The sequence below is a fragment of the Protopterus annectens genome, chromosome 3.part1, assembly GCF_019279795.1.
Source record: "Protopterus annectens isolate FY-2018-M chromosome 3.part1, PAN1.0, whole genome shotgun sequence".
In the NCBI taxonomy this organism is placed as follows: domain Eukaryota; kingdom Metazoa; phylum Chordata; order Ceratodontiformes; family Protopteridae; genus Protopterus; species Protopterus annectens.
Window position 1 is genome coordinate 1792775549 of NC_056732.1, and position 17481 is coordinate 1792793029.

Sequence of the window (17481 nt, forward strand, 5' to 3'; positions counted from 1 at the left end):
AGCTGTATTGTCACCAGGAGGGATGTAAAGGACAGTAATACATACCAATGTAGGATATATTCCAGCACAGCTGTATTGTCACCAGGAGGGATGTAAAGGACAGTAATACATACCAATGTAGGATATATTCCAGCACAGCTGTATTGTCACCAGGAGGGATGTAAAGGACAGTAATACATACCAATGTAGGATATATTCCAGCACAGCTGTATTGTCACCAGGAGGGATGTAAAGGACAGTAATACATACCAATGTAGGATATATTCCAGCACAGCTGTATTGTCACCAGGAGGGATGTAAAGGACAGTAATACATACCAATGTAGGATATATTCCAGCACAGCTGTATTGTCACCAGGAGGGATGTAAAGGACAGTAATACATACCAATGTAGGATATATTCCAGCACAGCTGTATTGTCACCAGGAGGGATGTAAAGGACAGTAATACATACCAATGTAGGATATATTCCAGCACAGCTGTATTGTCACCAGGAGGGATGTAAAGGACAGTAATACATACCAATGTAGGATATATTCCAGCACAGCTGTATTGTCACCAGGAGGGATGTAAAGGACAGTAATACATACCAATGTAGGATATATTCCAGCACAGCTGTATTGTCACCAGGAGGGATGTAAAGGACAGTAATACATACCAATGTAGGATATATTCCAGCACAGCTGTATTGTCACCAGGAGGGATGTAAAGGACAGTAATACATACCAATGTAGGATATATTCCAGCACAGCTGTATTGTCACCAGGAGGGATGTAAAGGACAGTAATACATACCAATGTAGGATATATTCCAGCACAGCTGTATTGTCACCAGGAGGGATGTAAAGGACAGTAATACATACCAATGTAGGATATATTCCAGCACAGCTGTATTGTCACCAGGAGGGATGTAAAGGACAGTAATACATACCAATGTAGGATATATTCCAGCACAGCTGTATTGTCACCAGGAGGGATGTAAAGGACAGTAATACATACCAATGTAGGATATATTCCAGCACAGCTGTATTGTCACCAGGAGGGATGTAAAGGACAGTAATACATACCAATGTAGGATATATTCCAGCACAGCTGTATTGTCACCAGGAGGGATGTAAAGGACAGTAATACATACCAATGTAGGATATATTCCAGCACAGCTGTATTGTCACCAGGAGGGATGTAAAGGACAGTAATACATACCAATGTAGGATATATTCCAGCACAGCTGTATTGTCACCAGGAGGGATGTAAAGGACAGTAATACATACCAATGTAGGATATATTCCAGCACAGCTGTATTGTCACCAGGAGGGATGTAAAGGACAGTAATACATACCAATGTAGGATATATTCCAGCACAGCTGTATTGTCACCAGGAGGGATGTAAAGGACAGTAATACATACCAATGTAGGATATATTCCAGCACAGCTGTATTGTCACCAGGAGGGATGTAAAGGACAGTAATACATACCAATGTAGGATATATTCCAGCACAGCTGTATTGTCACCAGGAGGGATGTAAAGGACAGTAATACATACCAATGTAGGATATATTCCAGCACAGCTGTATTGTCACCAGGAGGGATGTAAAGGACAGTAATACATACCAATGTAGGATATATTCCAGCACAGCTGTATTGTCACCAGGAGGGATGTAAAGGACAGTAATACATACCAATGTAGGATATATTCCAGCACAGCTGTATTGTCACCAGGAGGGATGTAAAGGACAGTAATACATACCAATGTAGGATATATTCCAGCACAGCTGTATTGTCACCAGGAGGGATGTAAAGGACAGTAATACATACCAATGTAGGATATATTCCAGCACAGCTGTATTGTCACCAGGAGGGATGTAAAGGACAGTAATACATACCAATGTAGGATATATTCCAGCACAGCTGTATTGTCACCAGGAGGGATGTAAAGGACAGTAATACATACCAATGTAGGATATATTCCAGCACAGCTGTATTGTCACCAGGAGGGATGTAAAGGACAGTAATACATACCAATGTAGGATATATTCCAGCACAGCTGTATTGTCACCAGGAGGGATGTAAAGGACAGTAATACATACCAATGTAGGATATATTCCAGCACAGCTGTATTGTCACCAGGAGGGATGTAAAGGACAGTAATACATACCAATGTAGGATATATTCCAGCACAGCTGTATTGTCACCAGGAGGGATGTAAAGGACAGTAATACATACCAATGTAGGATATATTCCAGCACAGCTGTATTGTCACCAGGAGGGATGTAAAGGACAGTAATACATACCAATGTAGGATATATTCCAGCACAGCTGTATTGTCACCAGGAGGGATGTAAAGGACAGTAATACATACCAATGTAGGATATATTCCAGCACAGCTGTATTGTCACCAGGAGGGATGTAAAGGACAGTAATACATACCAATGTAGGATATATTCCAGCACAGCTGTATTGTCACCAGGAGGGATGTAAAGGACAGTAATACATACCAATGTAGGATATATTCCAGCACAGCTGTATTGTCACCAGGAGGGATGTAAAGGACAGTAATACATACCAATGTAGGATATATTCCAGCACAGCTGTATTGTCACCAGGAGGGATGTAAAGGACAGTAATACATACCAATGTAGGATATATTCCAGCACAGCTGTATTGTCACCAGGAGGGATGTAAAGGACAGTAATACATACCAATGTAGGATATATTCCAGCACAGCTGTATTGTCACCAGGAGGGATGTAAAGGACAGTAATACATACCAATGTAGGATATATTCCAGCACAGCTGTATTGTCACCAGGAGGGATGTAAAGGACAGTAATACATACCAATGTAGGATATATTCCAGCACAGCTGTATTGTCACCAGGAGGGATGTAAAGGACAGTAATACATACCAATGTAGGATATATTCCAGCACAGCTGTATTGTCACCAGGAGGGATGTAAAGGACAGTAATACATACCAATGTAGGATATATTCCAGCACAGCTGTATTGTCACCAGGAGGGATGTAAAGGACAGTAATACATACCAATGTAGGATATATTCCAGCACAGCTGTATTGTCACCAGGAGGGATGTAAAGGACAGTAATACATACCAATGTAGGATATATTCCAGCACAGCTGTATTGTCACCAGGAGGGATGTAAAGGACAGTAATACATACCAATGTAGGATATATTCCAGCACAGCTGTATTGTCACCAGGAGGGATGTAAAGGACAGTAATACATACCAATGTAGGATATATTCCAGCACAGCTGTATTGTCACCAGGAGGGATGTAAAGGACAGTAATACATACCAATGTAGGATATATTCCAGCACAGCTGTATTGTCACCAGGAGGGATGTAAAGGACAGTAATACATACCAATGTAGGATATATTCCAGCACAGCTGTATTGTCACCAGGAGGGATGTAAAGGACAGTAATACATACCAATGTAGGATATATTCCAGCACAGCTGTATTGTCACCAGGAGGGATGTAAAGGACAGTAATACATACCAATGTAGGATATATTCCAGCACAGCTGTATTGTCACCAGGAGGGATGTAAAGGACAGTAATACATACCAATGTAGGATATATTCCAGCACAGCTGTATTGTCACCAGGAGGGATGTAAAGGACAGTAATACATACCAATGTAGGATATATTCCAGCACAGCTGTATTGTCACCAGGAGGGATGTAAAGGACAGTAATACATACCAATGTAGGATATATTCCAGCACAGCTGTATTGTCACCAGGAGGGATGTAAAGGACAGTAATACATACCAATGTAGGATATATTCCAGCACAGCTGTATTGTCACCAGGAGGGATGTAAAGGACAGTAATACATACCAATGTAGGATATATTCCAGCACAGCTGTATTGTCACCAGGAGGGATGTAAAGGACAGTAATACATACCAATGTAGGATATATTCCAGCACAGCTGTATTGTCACCAGGAGGGATGTAAAGGACAGTAATACATACCAATGTAGGATATATTCCAGCACAGCTGTATTGTCACCAGGAGGGATGTAAAGGACAGTAATACATACCAATGTAGGATATATTCCAGCACAGCTGTATTGTCACCAGGAGGGATGTAAAGGACAGTAATACATACCAATGTAGGATATATTCCAGCACAGCTGTATTGTCACCAGGAGGGATGTAAAGGACAGTAATACATACCAATGTAGGATATATTCCAGCACAGCTGTATTGTCACCAGGAGGGATGTAAAGGACAGTAATACATACCAATGTAGGATATATTCCAGCACAGCTGTATTGTCACCAGGAGGGATGTAAAGGACAGTAATACATACCAATGTAGGATATATTCCAGCACAGCTGTATTGTCACCAGGAGGGATGTAAAGGACAGTAATACATACCAATGTAGGATATATTCCAGCACAGCTGTATTGTCACCAGGAGGGATGTAAAGGACAGTAATACATACCAATGTAGGATATATTCCAGCACAGCTGTATTGTCACCAGGAGGGATGTAAAGGACAGTAATACATACCAATGTAGGATATATTCCAGCACAGCTGTATTGTCACCAGGAGGGATGTAAAGGACAGTAATACATACCAATGTAGGATATATTCCAGCACAGCTGTATTGTCACCAGGAGGGATGTAAAGGACAGTAATACATACCAATGTAGGATATATTCCAGCACAGCTGTATTGTCACCAGGAGGGATGTAAAGGACAGTAATACATACCAATGTAGGATATATTCCAGCACAGCTGTATTGTCACCAGGAGGGATGTAAAGGACAGTAATACATACCAATGTAGGATATATTCCAGCACAGCTGTATTGTCACCAGGAGGGATGTAAAGGACAGTAATACATACCAATGTAGGATATATTCCAGCACAGCTGTATTGTCACCAGGAGGGATGTAAAGGACAGTAATACATACCAATGTAGGATATATTCCAGCACAGCTGTATTGTCACCAGGAGGGATGTAAAGGACAGTAATACATACCAATGTAGGATATATTCCAGCACAGCTGTATTGTCACCAGGAGGGATGTAAAGGACAGTAATACATACCAATGTAGGATATATTCCAGCACAGCTGTATTGTCACCAGGAGGGATGTAAAGGACAGTAATACATACCAATGTAGGATATATTCCAGCACAGCTGTATTGTCACCAGGAGGGATGTAAAGGACAGTAATACATACCAATGTAGGATATATTCCAGCACAGCTGTATTGTCACCAGGAGGGATGTAAAGGACAGTAATACATACCAATGTAGGATATATTCCAGCACAGCTGTATTGTCACCAGGAGGGATGTAAAGGACAGTAATACATACCAATGTAGGATATATTCCAGCACAGCTGTATTGTCACCAGGAGGGATGTAAAGGACAGTAATACATACCAATGTAGGATATATTCCAGCACAGCTGTATTGTCACCAGGAGGGATGTAAAGGACAGTAATACATACCAATGTAGGATATATTCCAGCACAGCTGTATTGTCACCAGGAGGGATGTAAAGGACAGTAATACATACCAATGTAGGATATATTCCAGCACAGCTGTATTGTCACCAGGAGGGATGTAAAGGACAGTAATACATACCAATGTAGGATATATTCCAGCACAGCTGTATTGTCACCAGGAGGGATGTAAAGGACAGTAATACATACCAATGTAGGATATATTCCAGCACAGCTGTATTGTCACCAGGAGGGATGTAAAGGACAGTAATACATACCAATGTAGGATATATTCCAGCACAGCTGTATTGTCACCAGGAGGGATGTAAAGGACAGTAATACATACCAATGTAGGATATATTCCAGCACAGCTGTATTGTCACCAGGAGGGATGTAAAGGACAGTAATACATACCAATGTAGGATATATTCCAGCACAGCTGTATTGTCACCAGGAGGGATGTAAAGGACAGTAATACATACCAATGTAGGATATATTCCAGCACAGCTGTATTGTCACCAGGAGGGATGTAAAGGACAGTAATACATACCAATGTAGGATATATTCCAGCACAGCTGTATTGTCACCAGGAGGGATGTAAAGGACAGTAATACATACCAATGTAGGATATATTCCAGCACAGCTGTATTGTCACCAGGAGGGATGTAAAGGACAGTAATACATACCAATGTAGGATATATTCCAGCACAGCTGTATTGTCACCAGGAGGGATGTAAAGGACAGTAATACATACCAATGTAGGATATATTCCAGCACAGCTGTATTGTCACCAGGAGGGATGTAAAGGACAGTAATACATACCAATGTAGGATATATTCCAGCACAGCTGTATTGTCACCAGGAGGGATGTAAAGGACAGTAATACATACCAATGTAGGATATATTCCAGCACAGCTGTATTGTCACCAGGAGGGATGTAAAGGACAGTAATACATACCAATGTAGGATATATTCCAGCACAGCTGTATTGTCACCAGGAGGGATGTAAAGGACAGTAATACATACCAATGTAGGATATATTCCCAGCACAGCTGTATTGTCACCAGGAGGGATGTAAAGGACAGTAATACATACCAATGTAGGATATATTCCAGCACAGCTGTATTGTCACCAGGAGGGATGTAAAGGACAGTAATACATACCAATGTAGGATATATTCCAGCACAGCTGTATTGTCACCAGGAGGGATGTAAAGGACAGTAATACATACCAATGTAGGATATATTCCAGCACAGCTGTATTGTCACCAGGAGGGATGTAAAGGACAGTAATACATACCAATGTAGGATATATTCCAGCACAGCTGTATTGTCACCAGGAGGGATGTAAAGGACAGTAATACATACCAATGTAGGATATATTCCAGCACAGCTGTATTGTCACCAGGAGGGATGTAAAGGACAGTAATACATACCAATGTAGGATATATTCCAGCACAGCTGTATTGTCACCAGGAGGGATGTAAAGGACAGTAATACATACCAATGTAGGATATATTCCAGCACAGCTGTATTGTCACCAGGAGGGATGTAAAGGACAGTAATACATACCAATGTAGGATATATTCCAGCACAGCTGTATTGTCACCAGGAGGGATGTAAAGGACAGTAATACATACCAATGTAGGATATATTCCAGCACAGCTGTATTGTCACCAGGAGGGATGTAAAGGACAGTAATACATACCAATGTAGGATATATTCCAGCACAGCTGTATTGTCACCAGGAGGGATGTAAAGGACAGTAATACATACCAATGTAGGATATATTCCAGCACAGCTGTATTGTCACCAGGAGGGATGTAAAGGACAGTAATACATACCAATGTAGGATATATTCCAGCACAGCTGTATTGTCACCAGGAGGGATGTAAAGGACAGTAATACATACCAATGTAGGATATATTCCAGCACAGCTGTATTGTCACCAGGAGGGATGTAAAGGACAGTAATACATACCAATGTAGGATATATTCCAGCACAGCTGTATTGTCACCAGGAGGGATGTAAAGGACAGTAATACATACCAATGTAGGATATATTCCAGCACAGCTGTATTGTCACCAGGAGGGATGTAAAGGACAGTAATACATACCAATGTAGGATATATTCCAGCACAGCTGTATTGTCACCAGGAGGGATGTAAAGGACAGTAATACATACCAATGTAGGATATATTCCAGCACAGCTGTATTGTCACCAGGAGGGATGTAAAGGACAGTAATACATACCAATGTAGGATATATTCCAGCACAGCTGTATTGTCACCAGGAGGGATGTAAAGGACAGTAATACATACCAATGTAGGATATATTCCAGCACAGCTGTATTGTCACCAGGAGGGATGTAAAGGACAGTAATACATACCAATGTAGGATATATTCCAGCACAGCTGTATTGTCACCAGGAGGGATGTAAAGGACAGTAATACATACCAATGTAGGATATATTCCAGCACAGCTGTATTGTCACCAGGAGGGATGTAAAGGACAGTAATACATACCAATGTAGGATATATTCCAGCACAGCTGTATTGTCACCAGGAGGGATGTAAAGGACAGTAATACATACCAATGTAGGATATATTCCAGCACAGCTGTATTGTCACCAGGAGGGATGTAAAGGACAGTAATACATACCAATGTAGGATATATTCCAGCACAGCTGTATTGTCACCAGGAGGGATGTAAAGGACAGTAATACATACCAATGTAGGATATATTCCAGCACAGCTGTATTGTCACCAGGAGGGATGTAAAGGACAGTAATACATACCAATGTAGGATATATTCCAGCACAGCTGTATTGTCACCAGGAGGGATGTAAAGGACAGTAATACATACCAATGTAGGATATATTCCAGCACAGCTGTATTGTCACCAGGAGGGATGTAAAGGACAGTAATACATACCAATGTAGGATATATTCCAGCACAGCTGTATTGTCACCAGGAGGGATGTAAAGGACAGTAATACATACCAATGTAGGATATATTCCAGCACAGCTGTATTGTCACCAGGAGGGATGTAAAGGACAGTAATACATACCAATGTAGGATATATTCCAGCACAGCTGTATTGTCACCAGGAGGGATGTAAAGGACAGTAATACATACCAATGTAGGATATATTCCAGCACAGCTGTATTGTCACCAGGAGGGATGTAAAGGACAGTAATACATACCAATGTAGGATATATTCCAGCACAGCTGTATTGTCACCAGGAGGGATGTAAAGGACAGTAATACATACCAATGTAGGATATATTCCAGCACAGCTGTATTGTCACCAGGAGGGATGTAAAGGACAGTAATACATACCAATGTAGGATATATTCCAGCACAGCTGTATTGTCACCAGGAGGGATGTAAAGGACAGTAATACATACCAATGTAGGATATATTCCAGCACAGCTGTATTGTCACCAGGAGGGATGTAAAGGACAGTAATACATACCAATGTAGGATATATTCCAGCACAGCTGTATTGTCACCAGGAGGGATGTAAAGGACAGTAATACATACCAATGTAGGATATATTCCAGCACAGCTGTATTGTCACCAGGAGGGATGTAAAGGACAGTAATACATACCAATGTAGGATATATTCCAGCACAGCTGTATTGTCACCAGGAGGGATGTAAAGGACAGTAATACATACCAATGTAGGATATATTCCAGCACAGCTGTATTGTCACCAGGAGGGATGTAAAGGACAGTAATACATACCAATGTAGGATATATTCCAGCACAGCTGTATTGTCACCAGGAGGGATGTAAAGGACAGTAATACATACCAATGTAGGATATATTCCAGCACAGCTGTATTGTCACCAGGAGGGATGTAAAGGACAGTAATACATACCAATGTAGGATATATTCCAGCACAGCTGTATTGTCACCAGGAGGGATGTAAAGGACAGTAATACATACCAATGTAGGATATATTCCAGCACAGCTGTATTGTCACCAGGAGGGATGTAAAGGACAGTAATACATACCAATGTAGGATATATTCCAGCACAGCTGTATTGTCACCAGGAGGGATGTAAAGGACAGTAATACATACCAATGTAGGATATATTCCAGCACAGCTGTATTGTCACCAGGAGGGATGTAAAGGACAGTAATACATACCAATGTAGGATATATTCCAGCACAGCTGTATTGTCACCAGGAGGGATGTAAAGGACAGTAATACATACCAATGTAGGATATATTCCAGCACAGCTGTATTGTCACCAGGAGGGATGTAAAGGACAGTAATACATACCAATGTAGGATATATTCCAGCACAGCTGTATTGTCACCAGGAGGGATGTAAAGGACAGTAATACATACCAATGTAGGATATATTCCAGCACAGCTGTATTGTCACCAGGAGGGATGTAAAGGACAGTAATACATACCAATGTAGGATATATTCCAGCACAGCTGTATTGTCACCAGGAGGGATGTAAAGGACAGTAATACATACCAATGTAGGATATATTCCAGCACAGCTGTATTGTCACCAGGAGGGATGTAAAGGACAGTAATACATACCAATGTAGGATATATTCCAGCACAGCTGTATTGTCACCAGGAGGGATGTAAAGGACAGTAATACATACCAATGTAGGATATATTCCAGCACAGCTGTATTGTCACCAGGAGGGATGTAAAGGACAGTAATACATACCAATGTAGGATATATTCCAGCACAGCTGTATTGTCACCAGGAGGGATGTAAAGGACAGTAATACATACCAATGTAGGATATATTCCAGCACAGCTGTATTGTCACCAGGAGGGATGTAAAGGACAGTAATACATACCAATGTAGGATATATTCCAGCACAGCTGTATTGTCACCAGGAGGGATGTAAAGGACAGTAATACATACCAATGTAGGATATATTCCAGCACAGCTGTATTGTCACCAGGAGGGATGTAAAGGACAGTAATACATACCAATGTAGGATATATTCCAGCACAGCTGTATTGTCACCAGGAGGGATGTAAAGGACAGTAATACATACCAATGTAGGATATATTCCAGCACAGCTGTATTGTCACCAGGAGGGATGTAAAGGACAGTAATACATACCAATGTAGGATATATTCCAGCACAGCTGTATTGTCACCAGGAGGGATGTAAAGGACAGTAATACATACCAATGTAGGATATATTCCAGCACAGCTGTATTGTCACCAGGAGGGATGTAAAGGACAGTAATACATACCAATGTAGGATATATTCCAGCACAGCTGTATTGTCACCAGGAGGGATGTAAAGGACAGTAATACATACCAATGTAGGATATATTCCAGCACAGCTGTATTGTCACCAGGAGGGATGTAAAGGACAGTAATACATACCAATGTAGGATATATTCCAGCACAGCTGTATTGTCACCAGGAGGGATGTAAAGGACAGTAATACATACCAATGTAGGATATATTCCAGCACAGCTGTATTGTCACCAGGAGGGATGTAAAGGACAGTAATACATACCAATGTAGGATATATTCCAGCACAGCTGTATTGTCACCAGGAGGGATGTAAAGGACAGTAATACATACCAATGTAGGATATATTCCAGCACAGCTGTATTGTCACCAGGAGGGATGTAAAGGACAGTAATACATACCAATGTAGGATATATTCCAGCACAGCTGTATTGTCACCAGGAGGGATGTAAAGGACAGTAATACATACCAATGTAGGATATATTCCAGCACAGCTGTATTGTCACCAGGAGGGATGTAAAGGACAGTAATACATACCAATGTAGGATATATTCCAGCACAGCTGTATTGTCACCAGGAGGGATGTAAAGGACAGTAATACATACCAATGTAGGATATATTCCAGCACAGCTGTATTGTCACCAGGAGGGATGTAAAGGACAGTAATACATACCAATGTAGGATATATTCCAGCACAGCTGTATTGTCACCAGGAGGGATGTAAAGGACAGTAATACATACCAATGTAGGATATATTCCAGCACAGCTGTATTGTCACCAGGAGGGATGTAAAGGACAGTAATACATACCAATGTAGGATATATTCCAGCACAGCTGTATTGTCACCAGGAGGGATGTAAAGGACAGTAATACATACCAATGTAGGATATATTCCAGCACAGCTGTATTGTCACCAGGAGGGATGTAAAGGACAGTAATACATACCAATGTAGGATATATTCCAGCACAGCTGTATTGTCACCAGGAGGGATGTAAAGGACAGTAATACATACCAATGTAGGATATATTCCAGCACAGCTGTATTGTCACCAGGAGGGATGTAAAGGACAGTAATACATACCAATGTAGGATATATTCCAGCACAGCTGTATTGTCACCAGGAGGGATGTAAAGGACAGTAATACATACCAATGTAGGATATATTCCAGCACAGCTGTATTGTCACCAGGAGGGATGTAAAGGACAGTAATACATACCAATGTAGGATATATTCCAGCACAGCTGTATTGTCACCAGGAGGGATGTAAAGGACAGTAATACATACCAATGTAGGATATATTCCAGCACAGCTGTATTGTCACCAGGAGGGATGTAAAGGACAGTAATACATACCAATGTAGGATATATTCCAGCACAGCTGTATTGTCACCAGGAGGGATGTAAAGGACAGTAATACATACCAATGTAGGATATATTCCAGCACAGCTGTATTGTCACCAGGAGGGATGTAAAGGACAGTAATACATACCAATGTAGGATATATTCCAGCACAGCTGTATTGTCACCAGGAGGGATGTAAAGGACAGTAATACATACCAATGTAGGATATATTCCAGCACAGCTGTATTGTCACCAGGAGGGATGTAAAGGACAGTAATACATACCAATGTAGGATATATTCCAGCACAGCTGTATTGTCACCAGGAGGGATGTAAAGGACAGTAATACATACCAATGTAGGATATATTCCAGCACAGCTGTATTGTCACCAGGAGGGATGTAAAGGACAGTAATACATACCAATGTAGGATATATTCCAGCACAGCTGTATTGTCACCAGGAGGGATGTAAAGGACAGTAATACATACCAATGTAGGATATATTCCAGCACAGCTGTATTGTCACCAGGAGGGATGTAAAGGACAGTAATACATACCAATGTAGGATATATTCCAGCACAGCTGTATTGTCACCAGGAGGGATGTAAAGGACAGTAATACATACCAATGTAGGATATATTCCAGCACAGCTGTATTGTCACCAGGAGGGATGTAAAGGACAGTAATACATACCAATGTAGGATATATTCCAGCACAGCTGTATTGTCACCAGGAGGGATGTAAAGGACAGTAATACATACCAATGTAGGATATATTCCAGCACAGCTGTATTGTCACCAGGAGGGATGTAAAGGACAGTAATACATACCAATGTAGGATATATTCCAGCACAGCTGTATTGTCACCAGGAGGGATGTAAAGGACAGTAATACATACCAATGTAGGATATATTCCAGCACAGCTGTATTGTCACCAGGAGGGATGTAAAGGACAGTAATACATACCAATGTAGGATATATTCCAGCACAGCTGTATTGTCACCAGGAGGGATGTAAAGGACAGTAATACATACCAATGTAGGATATATTCCAGCACAGCTGTATTGTCACCAGGAGGGATGTAAAGGACAGTAATACATACCAATGTAGGATATATTCCAGCACAGCTGTATTGTCACCAGGAGGGATGTAAAGGACAGTAATACATACCAATGTAGGATATATTCCAGCACAGCTGTATTGTCACCAGGAGGGATGTAAAGGACAGTAATACATACCAATGTAGGATATATTCCAGCACAGCTGTATTGTCACCAGGAGGGATGTAAAGGACAGTAATACATACCAATGTAGGATATATTCCAGCACAGCTGTATTGTCACCAGGAGGGATGTAAAGGACAGTAATACATACCAATGTAGGATATATTCCAGCACAGCTGTATTGTCACCAGGAGGGATGTAAAGGACAGTAATACATACCAATGTAGGATATATTCCAGCACAGCTGTATTGTCACCAGGAGGGATGTAAAGGACAGTAATACATACCAATGTAGGATATATTCCAGCACAGCTGTATTGTCACCAGGAGGGATGTAAAGGACAGTAATACATACCAATGTAGGATATATTCCAGCACAGCTGTATTGTCACCAGGAGGGATGTAAAGGACAGTAATACATACCAATGTAGGATATATTCCAGCACAGCTGTATTGTCACCAGGAGGGATGTAAAGGACAGTAATACATACCAATGTAGGATATATTCCAGCACAGCTGTATTGTCACCAGGAGGGATGTAAAGGACAGTAATACATACCAATGTAGGATATATTCCAGCACAGCTGTATTGTCACCAGGAGGGATGTAAAGGACAGTAATACATACCAATGTAGGATATATTCCAGCACAGCTGTATTGTCACCAGGAGGGATGTAAAGGACAGTAATACATACCAATGTAGGATATATTCCAGCACAGCTGTATTGTCACCAGGAGGGATGTAAAGGACAGTAATACATACCAATGTAGGATATATTCCAGCACAGCTGTATTGTCACCAGGAGGGATGTAAAGGACAGTAATACATACCAATGTAGGATATATTCCAGCACAGCTGTATTGTCACCAGGAGGGATGTAAAGGACAGTAATACATACCAATGTAGGATATATTCCAGCACAGCTGTATTGTCACCAGGAGGGATGTAAAGGACAGTAATACATACCAATGTAGGATATATTCCAGCACAGCTGTATTGTCACCAGGAGGGATGTAAAGGACAGTAATACATACCAATGTAGGATATATTCCAGCACAGCTGTATTGTCACCAGGAGGGATGTAAAGGACAGTAATACATACCAATGTAGGATATATTCCAGCACAGCTGTATTGTCACCAGGAGGGATGTAAAGGACAGTAATACATACCAATGTAGGATATATTCCAGCACAGCTGTATTGTCACCAGGAGGGATGTAAAGGACAGTAATACATACCAATGTAGGATATATTCCAGCACAGCTGTATTGTCACCAGGAGGGATGTAAAGGACAGTAATACATACCAATGTAGGATATATTCCAGCACAGCTGTATTGTCACCAGGAGGGATGTAAAGGACAGTAATACATACCAATGTAGGATATATTCCAGCACAGCTGTATTGTCACCAGGAGGGATGTAAAGGACAGTAATACATACCAATGTAGGATATATTCCAGCACAGCTGTATTGTCACCAGGAGGGATGTAAAGGACAGTAATACATACCAATGTAGGATATATTCCAGCACAGCTGTATTGTCACCAGGAGGGATGTAAAGGACAGTAATACATACCAATGTAGGATATATTCCAGCACAGCTGTATTGTCACCAGGAGGGATGTAAAGGACAGTAATACATACCAATGTAGGATATATTCCAGCACAGCTGTATTGTCACCAGGAGGGATGTAAAGGACAGTAATACATACCAATGTAGGATATATTCCAGCACAGCTGTATTGTCACCAGGAGGGATGTAAAGGACAGTAATACATACCAATGTAGGATATATTCCAGCACAGCTGTATTGTCACCAGGAGGGATGTAAAGGACAGTAATACATACCAATGTAGGATATATTCCAGCACAGCTGTATTGTCACCAGGAGGGATGTAAAGGACAGTAATACATACCAATGTAGGATATATTCCAGCACAGCTGTATTGTCACCAGGAGGGATGTAAAGGACAGTAATACATACCAATGTAGGATATATTCCAGCACAGCTGTATTGTCACCAGGAGGGATGTAAAGGACAGTAATACATACCAATGTAGGATATATTCCAGCACAGCTGTATTGTCACCAGGAGGGATGTAAAGGACAGTAATACATACCAATGTAGGATATATTCCAGCACAGCTGTATTGTCACCAGGAGGGATGTAAAGGACAGTAATACATACCAATGTAGGATATATTCCAGCACAGCTGTATTGTCACCAGGAGGGATGTAAAGGACAGTAATACATACCAATGTAGGATATATTCCAGCACAGCTGTATTGTCACCAGGAGGGATGTAAAGGACAGTAATACATACCAATGTAGGATATATTCCAGCACAGCTGTATTGTCACCAGGAGGGATGTAAAGGACAGTAATACATACCAATGTAGGATATATTCCAGCACAGCTGTATTGTCACCAGGAGGGATGTAAAGGACAGTAATACATACCAATGTAGGATATATTCCAGCACAGCTGTATTGTCACCAGGAGGGATGTAAAGGACAGTAATACATACCAATGTAGGATATATTCCAGCACAGCTGTATTGTCACCAGGAGGGATGTAAAGGACAGTAATACATACCAATGTAGGATATATTCCAGCACAGCTGTATTGTCACCAGGAGGGATGTAAAGGACAGTAATACATACCAATGTAGGATATATTCCAGCACAGCTGTATTGTCACCAGGAGGGATGTAAAGGACAGTAATACATACCAATGTAGGATATATTCCAGCACAGCTGTATTGTCACCAGGAGGGATGTAAAGGACAGTAATACATACCAATGTAGGATATATTCCAGCACAGCTGTATTGTCACCAGGAGGATGTAAAGGACAGTAATACATACCAATGTAGGATATATTCCAGCACAGCTGTATTGTCACCAGGAGGGATGTAAAGGACAGTAATACATACCAATGTAGGATATATTCCAGCACAGCTGTATTGTCACCAGGAGGGATGTAAAGGACAGTAATACATACCAATGTAGGATATATTCCAGCACAGCTGTATTGTCACCAGGAGGGATGTAAAGGACAGTAATACATACCAATGTAGGATATATTCCAGCACAGCTGTATTGTCACCAGGAGGGATGTAAAGGACAGTAATACATACCAATGTAGGATATATTCCAGCACAGCTGTATTGTCACCAGGAGGGATGTAAAGGACAGTAATACATACCAATGTAGGATATATTCCAGCACAGCTGTATTGTCACCAGGAGGATGTAAAGGACAGTAATACATACCAATGTAGGATATATTCCAGCACAGCTGTATTGTCACCAGGAGGGATGTAAAGGACAGTAATACATACCAATGTAGGATATATTCCAGCACAGCTGTATTGTCACCAGGAGGGATGTAAAGGACAGTAATACATACCAATGTAGGATATATTCCAGCACAGCTGTATTGTCACCAGGAGGGATGTAAAGGACAGTAATACATACCAATGTAGGATATATTCCAGCACAGCTGTATTGTCACCAGGAGGGATGTAAAGGACAGTAATACATACCAATGTAGGATATATTCCAGCACAGCTGTATTGTCACCAGGAGGGATGTAAAGGACAGTAATACATACCAATGTAGGATATATTCCAGCACAGCTGTATTGTCACCAGGAGGGATGTAAAGGACAGTAATACATACCAATGTAGGATATATTCCAGCACAGCTGTATTGTCACCAGGAGGGATGTAAAGGACAGTAATACATACCAATGTAGGATATATTCCAGCACAGCTGTATTGTCACCAGGAGGGATGTAAAGGACAGTAATACATACCAATGTAGGATATATTCCAGCACAGCTGTATTGTCACCAGGAGGGATGTAAAGGACAGTAATACATACCAATGTAGGATATATTCCAGCACAGCTGTATTGTCACCAGGAGGGATGTAAAGGACAGTAATACATACCAATGTAGGATATATTCCAGCACAGCTGTATTGTCACCAGGAGGGATGTAAAGGACAGTAATACATACCAATGTAGGATATATTCCAGCACAGCTGTATTGTCACCAGGAGGGATGTAAAGGACAGTAATACATACCAATGTAGGATATATTCCAGCACAGCTGTATTGTCACCAGGAGGGATGTAAAGGACAGTAATACATACCAATGTAGGATATATTCCAGCACAGCTGT